This window comes from Colossoma macropomum, unplaced genomic scaffold (genome assembly GCF_904425465.1).
Source record: "Colossoma macropomum unplaced genomic scaffold, Colossoma_macropomum, whole genome shotgun sequence".
Taxonomy (NCBI): Eukaryota; Metazoa; Chordata; class Actinopteri; order Characiformes; family Serrasalmidae; genus Colossoma; species Colossoma macropomum.
This window is the reverse complement of record NW_023495312.1, coordinates 79277-95003: the sequence shown is the minus strand read 5'-3', so window position 1 is coordinate 95003 and position 15727 is coordinate 79277. Positions and strand designations below refer to the sequence as shown.

Below are 15727 nucleotides of genomic sequence, written 5' to 3'. Positions count from 1 at the left end.
AGCTTCCTCATCATAACTTTCAAAAAAACGAATTATGATTTTTAATTCCTTTGGATATTCATCATAGTAATGTGACTATAGACCACCAAGGACACATGTGTGTCAAACTGTTTTTGCAGTGGCAAGTCAACATGTGTCTACCCTGTCATGGACAAGCACACCATATAAAAATTGTGTTTCTAAAGTATTGCACATATAGCAACAGACAGACATTGTGTCCCCTTTTCAACAGTGATTCTTATGGCCCCTCAAAATCTTTTAGAGGTGTGGATTTTGTTATAAAATTAGTTTCTTTCCCCACCATATCTGCATCAGACATCTTTTTATTCCCCAAACAACGGTAACACTGAATATCTTTGAATAAAACTTAGAATGAAAACTACTTGACCCATTGTGATGTATAATAAATCAATTATAATGGTTTGTTTTTTACTGTGAAGAATTACCAATTTGTTCTAATACAATATGTAGATAACAGAGTGGACTAGGACCTTTCATATTTACAAAAATGGCAGTGGTTTTATTAACAGTATCCATAATGAATAGCTAATCTTATATTTGACAGTGGAGAGTGGCTTTGGGTGAGTGAGTGAGCGAGTGAGTGACTAAATGTGTCTGTATTTTGGTCATGCTTACTATTTAAGCGCTCTTGTTGCAGTATGATGAGTGACAGGTGGTAAAATGAACCTGTTTTAAAACCTCACACAAACAGTTTACCTCTTTTAACATTAATAGTTTAACATGATAGGAATTATTCATTCATTTTACAACCCCATTTCCAAAAAAGTTGGGATACTGTGCAGAATATATATAAAAACAAAATGCAATGATGTACGAATCATTTAAACCCTATATTTCATTGAAAATAGACAACACATCAAATGTTGAAACTGAGAATTTTATTGTTTTTTGAAAAATCTATGCCCATTTTGAATTTGATGCCAACAACACATTTCAAAAAAGTTGTGACGGGGGCAACAAAAAGCTGGTGAAGTTGTGTAATGCTAAAAAAAGCACCTGGGGGTTGATTGTCAACAGTTTAGTATTAAAAAATAACGTTTCTCAATGTAAAACAGCAAAGAACTTTCGCTTTTCATCATCTACGATACATAATATCATTAAAAGATTCAGAGAATCTGGAGAAATCTCTGTATGCAAGGGACAAGGCCAAAAAACAGTATTTGCTGGCCATGATCTTTGGGCCCTCAGTCCCCATCTCTGCATCTGAATCACTGCATTAAAAACATGTGATTCTGTAGTGGAAATCACTGCATGGGCTCAGGAACACTTCTGAAAACCACTATCTGTAAAATCTGTGAAATGTCTGCGTCCACAAATGCTAAAACTCTAAAACGCAAAGAAGAAACCATATATAAACAGGATCCAGAAATGGCGCTGGCTATTCTGGGCCAGAGCTCATTTAAAATGGACTGAGGGGAAGTGGAAAAGTGTCCTGTGGTCCAACAAATCAACGTTGGACACTGTGTCCTCCGGGCTAAAGACCACTCAGCTTGTTTTCAGCGTACAGTTCAAAAACCAGTATTCATGATGGTATAGGGGTGCACTAGTGCGAATGGCATGGGTGACGTGCACATCTGTGAAGGCACCACTAATGTTAAACGATATATACGTGTATTGGCAACACAGACTGCCGTCTATACAACATCTTTCGCAGGGAAGGCCTTGCTTATTTCAGCAAGACAATGTCAAACAACATTTTGCATGATTTACAACAGCATTGCTCCGTATTAAAAGAGTCCTGGTGCTAAACTGACCTGCCTGCAGTCCAGACCTGTCACCCACTGACAACATTTGGCGCATTATGAAATGAAAAATACGACAAATGAGCCCCCGAACTGTTGAGCAGCTGAAATCCTGTATCAAACACAGTCTCACAATACCAAATGCATTAACCCTGATTCCCTAACACACTGTCCCACAACAGGTTACCTCACACAAAGAGTGTAATGATTTTAATACAACATTGAAATATCGAAAAATGTTTGAAATGGAAGATGGAAATAAGGCGGTAGTTCCATCAAAACACAGTTAAATGGGAATATTTTGATCCTTGAGTTCTTGTAAATCTGAGTTTAATAAAATTAAAGTATTACTAAACACAGACAGGAGAGGGAGAGAAAGAACCTGAAAGAAAACTGACAGGACTGAAGGAGAAGATCTGATAGAGGTTAGTGATCAAGAAAAACAGAAAACATATTTGTCACTATGACTTTGAAATTCTGTCCCCTTGCTTAATAAACATGTCTACAGAGCAAAATCACACTGACTGTACCAACTGAGGCTGAACTGATCTATAATCTGTGTATTTGAATAATATATTTAGGACCTGCAGCTTATCTAAGAGAAAGGAGAAAACATTGCTTGATTTCAGTGTCTTTGCTTGATCTATGGCCTGGTCTAAGTTGATGGATATAGTGTTTAAGTCATACTAGCTCTCTGCTTAATACAAACTATGATGATACAGATCTACTATGGACCAACTTGACCAAACAGCCATGTTTTGATACCTTTTTTACTGTTGCTACACTGAAAGTTCATTATAAACAGACATTTTGGGCCATTAAAACATTCTCCTGGGGGACCAAGCCCCCAGAGCCCCCAAGTACTTGCTTAACCCCGCATACGTAAACCTCTAGTGACGCCTCTTTTAAACCAGTGTCAATGATCAAAACTAGGCATCTGGGACAATCATATGTATCCGTCTACCTATATGTTTCATACTGTTTATATCCCTGTTGGACTATTGTATAAGATCACTATTTTGCATTTTAACATTTAAAAACACAGAATTTTTGTCTCTGAATCAAAAATCATACTGAATCTGAAAGTGTGTAACATCATACCTCTACCACACAAAGCCCCATATTACCTAACACACTCCCCGATAATAAACACATCATGCGCTATGACCTAGTACAGTGGCTTTCCACTCCAGTCCTGGTGGACCTAACGACCAGCATAGTTTGATCCACAGTAGCAATACCTTCCTGAGCTGGATCAGGTGTGTTGGGGGCAGAAAAGGACAGTGGGTCCCCAGGACTGGAGCTAAGCTAGTACAAAACCACTGACCTGGTACAGGGTTCCATAACAGTGAAGAGAAAGCTGGAAGAGAAAGCCAGCTCGCTGCTCTCGTTAAGCTCTCCTTTGGCGCCACCCAGTGGACAGGAGGAGTAGTGCCGCACATGGTGAGAGGTGTGACGCACGGATGGAGGACTGGCTCAGCGCGCGCTTAAATAGCACACTTCTCTTTCACTACGTGGGTGTTTTTCTCCTCAGATATATGACGTCTGTAGCTAAACGTGACATTTATTTCTGTGCACTTCCAAAATGTTGCTAAAGAAAGTCTAACATCTGCTTCTAGACGGAAAAAAAATCATATGACGCAAATGTTTTAACGCGTTTGGGCTCATTAAGTAATCAAGGTTGTTGTTTTCGTTTCCAGTGCTAAATCTCATTTTCGTTTTTTTTTATTCTGTCACTGCGCACTGCGCATGCGCGCACCGAAGCATGGGAAAAGTTGGGTGTGCATTTTAAACTGGGCTTGAGGAGCGCGGAGGGAGAAATGTGCTCCTGAAGCAGAGAAGCAGATAAACCCGGAGGGGCTCAGGGTCTCCATGAATCCACTCCCCAAGAAAGAAAACAGAGAAACCATGAGCCACGATGCGTGGAGGATCCCTGTGGCTGAATCTGGTGAAGCTGATGCTGAATCTCACATGCAGAACTAACAACTAGAAGAAAAGGTAAAGTTGCTGATGTTCCTGCTCTCCCACAAGCTTTTACTGACGTATAAAACTGACTGGATGTAACTTTTAACACCTCTGATCTGTTCTGCGACTGTCATGCGCAATTATTATTGGGTTTATTTGGTTATGGGTTGATGTTTTTCTGTATATTATGTAAAGAATTGTGTTCTGTTGACTAGTATAACTACATGTGAAGTCTCTTTACCTCATATTTTTTTATTAAATCCTGATTTCTGAGTTGACTGGAGTTGTGTGTGCTCCATATTTCGTAGCCATTGTAGCCCTTACAGAGTTAACCCATTAAGCTCTAGGCTATTTATTCAGTTGATAACAATGAGGCGTATTATTCAGTAACTACTATGACTCATGCAGTAAGTACTATGTAGCTATTGTGTTATTATGAGAGTAAGGAAAGATAGTGGTAAGTCAAATTTAAGGGTTTAAAGCTGCTGTTTCACTGTTTTCTTTCTGCAGTGGTCTTTGGGTGGGCTGTGTATTGGCTTGCTTTTTATAGACTGACACTACTTGCTTTGGATGAGTGCGAGGTCTAGCTGAATGCAGCTCCAAAGTTGCGATGAAGGGCAGGTTGATCTTCCGCCTCATTATCAGTGACCATGCTGTAATTGCGGCCATGTGCTTATTATAGACTGATGTTTTTCATGAGCTCTGCTGTAGTTCTTTTGTGAGTAGGGCTGCATATCCAAATTTGATGCTCTAGCAGTAGGGCTGAGAGATATCATCTATGCCACGAAACTGACATACTGTGATACTGTTTTTAACCATATTTCAAGGGATATATCTTATAAACAGTGAGCATCATATTCACTGTAATGGTAGATATTTTCATAAGTGTAATTTTAATTGAAGAAAACCGTTCAATCGAAACGTGCTTTGACGGTTTTGTGAGATATTCTTTAAGTGTAGAGTATCAGTACTAAGCAAGCTTTCATTACATTTGTATTACTTTTTGATTCTGATATTATGATACTGTAATGTATTCAGAAATTACTGTGATGTTGAATTTGAATCATCCAAAACTGCTACTCAGTATTGAAACATTCTGTCATTCAATACCAAATTTCAGTACTTAAGTAGTTGGCCTTATTAGCATCAATTGAGCAAATAAGCATGCTTGATCCAAAATCTGGAAAAATCACCCTCTAAAATTTGTTCTTCAGTTTTCTATTATTCAAAATTTAAACAACCAGACTGAGCTGGATTAATATCTGTGGTCCAGATTAAATCCAACAAGTTCATTCACTAGTCATAAATTTAGTTAACGTTAGCTTGGCTAGCTAATGGTAGCTATCTTTCTAATATGCTAGCTTACCCACTGCAACTTGTACAAAGTGAGTTCATAGACATTTTATATGTCATATATGTCATTATATCGTGGAGTTTAATGTAGAATCTTTCACTTTGTATGTATTCTTTTTCTTTGTTAGTATCTGATCTGATAGTACCACTGCTACAAAAATGCTAATTTCAGCTAGCTCTGGGATGAGTTTAATACTATGCAGCGCAAGCTTATGTTTTGGAGCTTGTAAGACATACATGTAACGTTTTTGCTTTGTGTATTGCAGTTTTTCAGTGAGTCCTTTAGTAAATACTTCAACATGAATATTATCTGTGAGTATCATTAGAGGAGCCTGTTAACTGTTAGCTTTTGAAAGAATAGCTGTTTGTATTTTTGAAAAACTTAATGAATCAATTGACTCTTTTGTTAGGATTTGTGATTCTCTAAAAAATATTAAATGAACTTGAAGAACGATTTTAAAATATGCAGTCGTAAGCAAGAGTTTTGGCACCCCTGGTCACATGTTACATGCTAATTTTATATGCAAAAATAAATTAACACAGAGAACACATATCTGCACATTTTAACACACAATTACTGTTTATTGGCTCAAAATAATATGTTTTCTGTAGAGGTTATGTGAACTTATTTTAATTTAGAAAATCAGTAAAGTGTAATTGGAGTTCAGACATTTGAATATAACTGTATAATATTCAGAAAGAGGATACTGTGGACTACAGTACTGCTGTCTATATGTAGTCTTGTAAAAATAAAGTACAAAATGGCATTACTGTAAATGACCATTGTAGTATGTAGTATGAGAATGAATGCTAAAAAACAAATGTATAAAGTTGCTAAACTATAACCAGCCCTATTTGTGAGAATTTGTGTGAGTGCTGGTTGTCTCAGTGGTGAAGTTTAAGGAAAATAGTGCCAAGCATCTCTGCTCTGCCTGTGGGGGTGGAAGTGTGAAGACTGTGAGGGCCTCATGGGAGAGAACACACACTTTTTCTCTCCCTGTCTCTCTCTTTCTCTCTCAGTCCCCTTCTTTCTGCCATTGTTTTTCCAGTATCTGTGTTTCTTGTTGTCACATTTAAACAGCACACACACACACACACACACACACGTGTTCTAGTTCAGCCTGTTCACACATGGTGCTCCATCGTTCGCTGTCCTCTGACTCACGGAGAGCACACGCACTCTCACACCTGTTCAGTGTGTTGTGTCAGTGACGATGTCGTTTGCATGTTGATGTCATTGTCATGTTACTGACCACCTTGTTGCCTTGGTGATCTTGAGAGGACATTGCTGAAGTCATTTCTTGTCATTTGTGCTTGGAGAAACATACTCCATGTGGTACTGACTGATTTTAGAATTCTTGTTCCAAATCAGCTCCAAATCTTGCTTGTCAGAACACTTTATCATTTCAGAATGATACTGTTATCATTCAGCTTGCTTCCTGTTGCTTATCATGTGTTACATATATACACACATGATACATGACTTGTGCAAAGAACCACAGTTTAATTCTTGTAATGAAAGCAAACAGTAGTTGGTGAGAAGAACATCACAAACTGGTCATGTATAGCTACTACATATTATCGCTGTCCAAAGAAAAACAAGTATCTCCAAATTGGTAACTTTACAGGAGAGGGCAAAAACCGTCTTTACTTTCTATAGAGGTTAATGTGAAAAGGTTTTATTCCAAGAAAGTTTCTGGAGCATTTCTATTGGTCCATTGATCAGCTGCCATGTTCAAATGATGTGGAAAAATAAAAATTGACAAAAATGGAGATACACATTTTTCCCTTTGACAGCAATGATATGTTTATGTAAGTAGTACATTAGTTTAAGTAGTCCATTTTTTAAATAAAAATTACTCTGTGCCTTATATTTATTTTCTGCATGCACAGACTATCAAAAAGTTGTCAGTTCAGAAACCTTTTTAAAAATTATTAGATTAGAGTGCCAGTGAGGTGAAAATACAAGAATTAGCTTAATACTGAAAGAAAATTCAATGGGGAAAATACAGTCCAAAAGGCTTAAACCACTAGAGAAAATGCTTTTATTTTGCATTCCTTTTTAATACAATAAAAAGCTTTTCCTTGCAAATTATATTATCAGTAAAACAATTTGAGTGAAAAGTAGTCTTTTAAATTTTGACATGAATTTCAGAATTTATTAGTATTTGGTATGTTCCCCTTTTGCCTTAATGACAGTGTATGTTCAAGCTGGCATAGACTCCACAAGTTTGTACAAAAGCCTCTCATGATTAGATCAAACACAGTTTATTAACAAACTGATTACTGAAAAAGATTTTCTGAAGTTAGTCTGTTTAAATTCATTACAGAACCGTGTCTGTTTTTAATGCAGTACTGACTGAAGAATCAAAGGTCACATGCATTCAGTATTGGTTTTCGACCCAGCCCTGCCTTTTACATACAGAGATTTCTCTGGATTCTCTAAATCTTTTAATGATGTTGTGCCCCGTAGAGAGTGAAATACCACAAATCTTTTCAAATGGTTGTTGAGGAACCCTTAAATTGCCAGGGCCCACTGGCAACCCCAAAGTTTTATTACACGCTCCTATAACATAAGAATAGTTCAGCCTGTTTGCATTGAAGTGCTTGTAGTTACTGAATAATAAGCCTTAGTACACATGTGTCAGGCTCTAGTCCTTGTGAGCCAAAACACTGCAGACTTCAGCACACTGCCTCATTAAACACACCTGATTCAGCTCTTTAGCTAATTAACAAGGCCTTCATGAACTGAATTCAGAGCGTTAGATGAGGGTAAATGCTAATTTCCATAGCACTTTGGCCTGGCTTAGTATGTAATAAGCCTGGGATTTTAAGGGGTTAAGATGTTTTTTCAACATTTAAACATTTCACATCATTCCTGCTCTTAATTTGCTCTGTCCCAACTTTTTTGGAACATGTTGCAGGCATCGGTTTATACCTCAAATGCACATGTTCCATGTTGAAGCAGTTTTTGATTTAGCACAGTTATCATTTTACCTCCAAGGACTACACTAAACCATGGCTGGTACATTTTGTGAGTGACAGCACTGGTCCTGCATGCACTGCCACCTCTTGTACTTATCAGTCACCTGCTCTCTTCACTAACTAAGTGCAGTTTTGAACAGTTCCACCTAAAATGAGTTTATGCTTTTCAAGAGTCATACAACAACTGGCTGTCCAACATATTACACATGTACAGGCCAGGCAGATTTAGCATCTCTAAAGATTGCTCATCTTTGACCACCCTCGCTGCTCTTCAGCAGGATGAGAGGTGCTTCACTTACCTATCACAGACTCTCCAAAATCACTCAGCGAGTAGGGATAAGTGGGGGTGGGGGTGAGAACTGGAGAATGGACACATTTTATAGGTATGTGTGTATGTGTGTGTGAGAGAGAGAATTGGAGTGTGTTTCATGTAATACAGTAAAACAAGCTGTTGTGTTGTTGTCATGATGACTTTTGATCTCATAGGCACCCAGTGGCAGACGTTTGGTGAGAAAGTGAGCAAGGAGTCAACACAAACTAATCATGTTTCCATATTCATAAACTGAATCATTTGTAATGGGTTGCTTTCACAGTCATACTGACATCCCTCCATCTCTCTCTCCACCACACACTGTTATATGTGTGGCTGCCTTGATACTTGTTCCTTCTCGTCTTTCTGTCTTTCCAATTTTAAGGACAGTCTTTATATTTGGGACTCTCCTACAGGCACTCTGCTCTGCCCCACATTCCACTGCTCATCATTTAGCACAAATCTAGAAACTTGGAATGCAGGGCTGCAACTACTGAAGATTTTCATTTTTGAATATTCTGTGAAATATTATCTTGAATATTTGAATATTCAGTAAGGATAAGAAGAGCTCAAGATGTGTTTTACTTCAAATATTACATGAATAAATATTTTTTGTTTAACTTGTTAGTCATTATTATTGTTATAATTATTATTATTATTATTATTAATTAATGAGTCTAAGGTACTAAGTTAATGAAAAATCAGTGAAGTAGCAGTAGTGAAGCATCTGAATACACTGAGGTCCATATATTGAAGATGTTCTGTTGATACATTACTTAAATTAAGTGGATGTTTTGTTAATATTTTACTTTGACTATGCAAAACCTAACCTTACCCAACCTTACCCAAAACCTAACCCTCACCCTGGCCCTAATTCTAACCCTAACCTTAATCTCAACCCAAAACCTAATCCTAACCCTCATATGATGTTGACATGTTACTGAGTCTGTTGAGTGTTTGTTTCATCCAAAAGAAACACTCAAAATAAAGTGTCACCAAATGTTGTCCTGAGGGATCCTGTCCAATCTGGCAACTGTGACCAGATTACTGAGGCTGTATGCACTTTTCAATAGTGTAGAAGAACAGAGGAAACTGCATCTTCTCACCACATTGTTTTAAAAACCGAAAACACTCTTTGGTCAGCTCATCGATGAGTGAAGAGGTGACCATGTTTTAGATTCTATATGACCACATCCTTTAATCTGCTGTAAAGACATTTCTTTCTGCTCCAAATGGACAGCGTGCTCGAACATAAAAAAGCAATCCAAAGTGGGAAAAGCATTTGGACTGAGCCAGGTGATTAAAACTGACATTATTGCCCCAGACACTTAGGAACAGCCCAGCCTCGGACGACTTCCATGTCTTTGACAGGAAAGGACCATTTGACTGACAGGAAATAAGGCAGGCAGATTATCTCGTGTTAGATTATCTTGCGTTAGATGTGCTGTGACTATGCCTGACTTGCTATAGCTTTTAGCTTTATGAACAAAACTTTGCTTCTTGTCAGACTGATCAATGCACTGAAGTGTGTGCCCTCATAAAAATAGATAAAAGTCCCAGTTATTCGAAAGATTTTTCCACTTTCTAATATTTTAATCAGAATGTTCATTGCAGCCTTATTAGAATGAAGGGTGAACTGCAGAATACAGGCAAAGGTTATGATGGTTAACTAAAACTGTTATTAAAATGGAAAACAATCTATTAAACAAGAAATTATGTATTTGTTACCTGTAATAAAAATAAAAACGACAGTTTCTAAACCAGAACTATAATGTTTACTGCAAAACTAGCTAAACTGAAATAAAATTACTGAGAAAAAAAACTTTAGTTTTTTGGGGGTTTTTTTTCAGTTTGAGAGTGAGAGTTTAAAAATGGATCTCTTCTATGTTTGACTGTCTTTAAGGAAAGCTGGAGCTGAGCCAAGTTCAGACTACTGTTATACATATTTGGATGGAAGTTTTTTTTAAATGATTTTAAAAACTTAGATTTTTTTGTGGAAGTAACACCAAGTAGCACCACAGCCAAAGCAAAGTTCGCCAAACTTGAAAAGTTTTGCATGTGAAATTTCTTCACTACTGAAAGTCTGCAAAGCGAAACCCTTGTTTGCGACATTTACTGTTGAAAAGCTGCCGTTAAAAAGCTAGACTGGCCCTGCGCACTGATCGTGATGCCGTTCGACAGGCTGACTTGCCTGTTGGTCTACCAGCAGTATAAGTTTTTTTAGGATGCACCAGGATGCGGAGTGAGTTTTTGCCAAGTGGGCTGAGTTTGTGTTTGCAAGCGAGAGCACTTTTGTACCCACCACAATGCCTCCTCTCCGCAGACCCTCATTTAGTCAGTGTCTCAGTCAAACTCATCATTACTCACTGTGGAGATAGGACATGCTAGCCCACTGGGAGTTTTATAACACATTCATCCCTCTGCGGGGAGATTTCAACATTGCACAGTAGAACCCAGAGTTCTTGAAGTCTCCAACTCTGACAGTTTAGCTTGGCAGTCTGGAGAGAGAGAGAGAGAGAAAGAGAGAGAGCTGCACACTCACCCCAAACCTGTCAAAAACTGCCTGAGCTTTTTGCTGTGAAGAGTTATGATGAGCATGATTTTTATTGGCTGCAGACTGTGTTATTGGAGATTTTTTCACATTGGCTTCAGAAGGTTGTCGTCACCTCAGAAAGTAAATAATGGCTCAGTAAGAAATGTCAGTGTCATTCTGTGGGTGGTATGCATTTGTTAGCCACAATGCCGTGACATTGGCCTGTAGGCAGGTGTTTAGCAGTGAGGTTGTGCATGTGTTGGTTCCCCCTCTGCCAGCCAAGCCAATGCCCTACTGCCTTCTTTCCTAATGTATGATTTCATACTGAAGAGATGTGTGTCTCTCTGCCCCCACATTCTGTCACAGCTACTGCTGCTCTTTTTCACTCTGGACGCTCCTTCTAGCTCTAAACTAGGCTTCTTTTCTTTCTCTTTCTTTCTTTCTTTCTTTCGTTCTTTCTTTCTTTCTTTCGTTTTTTCTTTCTTTCTTTCTTTCTTTCTTTCTTTCTTTCTTTCTTTCTCTGTCTCTCTCATACCTCTCATCTCTCTCTTTTAATGTCTCTTGGTCTCTCTCTCTTTCTATATTTGAATATTTCTGTTTCTCTCTTTATCTCTGTCTCCATCTCTATTTCTTTCCCTCTCTTTCTTTCTGTATTTGACTCTTTATGTTATCTCTCCTTCTGTCTCTCTCTCACTGTCTCTCTCTCTCTCTCTCTCTTTCTCTGTCTATCATTTTCTTCCTCACTGTCTGTATGTATCTGCCTCTTATGTCTCTTATTTTATCTCTTTTTGCCTCTCTCTTTCTCTCTCTGTTTATCCCTCTCTTTCTGTTTTTCTCCGTCTCTATGTCTCTCTCGCTCCTGTCTCAGGAGATCTCCATCAGCAGGCCTTTCCTGTGACTCGTCTTTTATCTAATCTTCACTTTAGCCTGCAGAAGTCACACTCGCCCACTTTTTCCTTCTCAAACTCCTCCTCATTTCGCTCTCCCCCTCTCCCTCTCTTTCTCTCCTGATGCTTGTTAGCAGAACCGTTTCAGTCTCTTCATCGTGCCACTGTCACTGTTGACTGATCATTTCTTTTTGTCTTTAACTTTAGCCCTTCACAGTTCACAAGTATATAATGTAATGCTTTGTTTACGAAAAATTTTTTTATTTGTGTGTGTGCATTTCTCTCTGCTGTTCTCTCTCTCTTTTTTCTTTTCTTCTCTTTGTGTCTCTCATTTCGTCTCTCTTTTTCTCGTTCTCGGTTTTAACTCCTGCTGCTGCATTACATAACTGAGTGTGTAGGCTGTTCACTGTTCAGGTTTTTATGTAAGGAGATTCTACACTGCAAATGGACAGCACTGTTTCATTTCTGCTTTTTCTTTCTCTATTTCTCCCTCTTGCTAATATTACACAGGTGTAGGTCACGCTAAAAGCACGGCCCCCTCCCTGCCTAATGCTTTCAGTCGATTATGTGTTTTAGGGACCATTTTAGTACTGTGGTAGCATACGGTCATTGTTAGCCATTTCTTTGGAATTATTATTGCGTGTATCTGTAGATGGGAAAGTCAGGCCGATTGATGTAGCCATGTTATACCTCATATACCTCAGATTTCTGAGCTCACAAATATGCAGTTTACATCAAAAATACGAGAGGTTGAATGCTTGAGTAGGACTGTGATACATTTGCCAACCATTCCAAGTGAGTATCTGGCAGGCTGTATGCACAGTGCAGTGCACAGGGTCACAAAACATTTGGCAACATTATAAACAGGGATCTGACTAATAAACAAGACACTGTCTTAAATGTCAAGTAAAGAGCACAGCAGCTACACTATATTTTACATCCAGTTTCTTACAGCACTGATATACAGTCATATACAAAAGTTTTATCACCCACACTCAAATGACATGTTTTGTTGATTTTCTAAGCGAAAATAAAAACACATTTTCTCCAGGGAACATGTTTAAAATGTCCTGGAAATCATATCCAAGACAAAATTCTTGTTTTTCTGTAATCTTTCAACAAAATGTAGTGACTTTTGCCCACCTTGTTTCCATCACTGTGCACCAGCAAAAAATCACACTAACCAATAGGGATAGAATCGGAATCAGCCAAAATATTTTTGCCCCAATCATGCCTTCAGCAATCAGCCATTTTATTATTTTATTGGCTGATCTGTTTTGCAGTTTTGAATTCAACACAATAAATGATATAATGTTATTGCACTCATGTTGTATTTGAATATTGTTTGTCAGATATTTTCCAGTGGATGTCACAAAATTTTCTACAACTAAATCCTGAAAAACTGATTCTGATTGTTGGTACTGCTTTATGAGAAGCTGGTAGTAATCTTTTGAGCTTTAGTTTATCCTGCTTATAGACGCATAACTCATTGTGCTAATGAGCCAGTTGCCTCTTACATTTGATGTAGCGCTTAATTTGATTCATGTTATTAATATAAACAACTGATTTTTTGCTTAAGAAGTGAAAATGCCATTTCAGCCCATTAATTATCGAATAATGTTATTTTTATTATGACTTTGGCAGATAAAAAGTTCTGGGCATGTGTTGTATGTTTTATGTGTTCATCTACCCCACACAGTGTGAGCTTCATTTTTTAAAAAAAGTGAAAGTGAAATGCTCAACTAGCCCTGAAATCCTCTCTGATGCCATGTTTTATTTAGAAATATGCCACAGTTGTAACGTGACAGACCAAAATCTACGAGATAAGGCTTAAATAAAAAAGGTATTGGCAAACATCATAGTCGAGGTACAGGCGTAGGTCAAATTCAAAATAGCAAAAAGGCAAAACAGAGACAAAAATGAGAAATCCAGAAAAGAGTCTAATATACCAAAAGGGCAACCGAAAGCATAATGGAAACACTCCGTAGTTCTGCAGGAGAAACAATACCTCGCAATTTGGCTAAGATAGAGCTCAGGCTTATAAACTAAACTAAACAGGTCATATGACATAGAAAACAGGTGAAGGTAATCAGGGGACTTAGAGCAATGATTGGTTGAACAAGGAAGTTCATCTGTCACATGCTCTCCCAAGGAGTTCTGGGAAATGGTCCTTTAGTGAATCGAGGCCAAAGGGATGCATAACAGTACAAACAGAAAACGGATTTCACGTTGACTTTAAAGGAATAGCTCCGGTGTTTGTTTAGTTTTGCACTAAAGCCATTTTGGGTGATGTACACTTATATTACTTAGCTCACATACGAAACTAAAGAAACAAACTTTAGACACAAAACATGTCTTAGCAGAAGTAATATTTTTGTGGTAAGGGCTAAAATGGACATTTTTTCAGTGATCAGATTTGTAGTGTAATAGCTCAGAAAAATTTAATTTGGGTCAAAATTGGACAAATTTTGCATACCTAACAACAGTAGCCACAGCACACCCTATCTTTGGTTATGGATAACAGTATGTCATACAGTGTCAGAAACCACATAAACAAGACTATTTGACATAACAACTCGACATGGTTTGTGGCAAGTTTGTGATGATTTAGGCATGAAGTTTAATGCTAATTGGTGAGGTAAAATTTCGTAAATAGCTACGTTAGCTTTAGAGACTGCTTGGCTGTTTGGCTATGTCTGCAGTACGGACATAAATTGTGTGCATGTGATTGTTCAGTTAACCGTTCCTAAAAGAATATTCTAACTCAGAAAAATCTAACTTGGACAAAAAATGGACAAAAATATGTTTCATAGCTAAAAGCTGTAGTAGCAGCAAGCAGCATCCTGTTGTTCATATTTATGAGTAACAGTCAACAGTTGGTTATGCATTTGGGCTCGGTGAAAACCACATAAATCAGATTTTTCACTGAACTGTTCCATTAAGTCTCGTTGTGGAGGCTTGTTTTTCAGCGCTCGTGCCTCTACGGAAGTGTTTGACCCGTATCCTGCTCTCTGAAATTCAAACTGACCTACTGACGTTGGTGAGCAAGAGAGAGAGGGCAGTGTTAAAACGGTTCAGTTCGGAAGTGAGTGTGCAGGCTCTAAAATAAACTTCGTCTTCCTCCGCTGCTTCTGTCGTTACCTTTCTGACATCACTGCCCCCCTCCCCTCCTTCATTGTTGTGCCTGCTGTTGTCTTATGTAAGCCGGGCAGAGGAAGTGACAGCGGAGTGGGCTTCAAAAACACGATCTATAAAAATAACCTGAAGTGCATAGGGATGAGCAGGAGTTATGATGAGAAGAACTCTCCTGAAACTAACCAGACACAGAGAGAGATAGAGAGAGAGATGTAGAGAGAGAAAACCACCCTCTCTACTTTGCCAAGTTTTTACAGCCTTTTTGATGAGGGGTGTGTGTATATGTGTGTGTGTGTGTGTGTGTGTATGTGTGTGTGTGTGGCGGTAGAGTAGGTGTCTGGGACTGAGTGGGAATGCCTGTTAGCATGTGTAGGCATCTGTTGCTATGGCAACCATCTGCCGCTACACTCAAGCCCTCTCTAGGCTGCCCACACAGTGTCACACTGCCGATACTCAGACGGAAAAGAGAGAGAGGGATAGAGAGAGAAAAGACAAAGTGTTGGAGATTGTTTGGTAATCATCAATTTAATGTGATTTTTGGTGGTGTTAATGGTTGTGCATGTGTATGTTTGTGTGAGTAGGCCTAAGTGATAGAAAGCGGCCAATTCTTTGTCACTATGACACTGGAATCACTGGTATCTCTGTATGACATCATGACCGAAGGTGAAAATTTCCGACCATGTGCTTGTTTTTCCTTAAAGTCCCAGACAACCAAGTATGTACACTGATCAGGCATAACATTATGACCTCCTCCTTGTTTCTACACTAATTGTCCATTTTATCAGCTCCACTTACT

The 15727-nt window shown here is 38.4% G+C and overlaps 1 protein-coding gene across 1 annotated transcript in view; it reads left to right on the top strand.

Moving 5' to 3' along the window:
• Positions 1-3543: 3543 nt before the first annotated feature.
• The window catches only part of si:ch211-168d1.3 (ras and Rab interactor 3), a 35914-nt gene continuing 23730 nt past the window's right edge, over positions 3544-15727 (top strand). The window contains exon 1 of the mRNA XM_036562099.1: positions 3544-3761. The gene's annotated coding sequence lies outside the window, so the exon portion shown is untranslated. The remainder of the gene's footprint in view (positions 3762-15727) is intronic.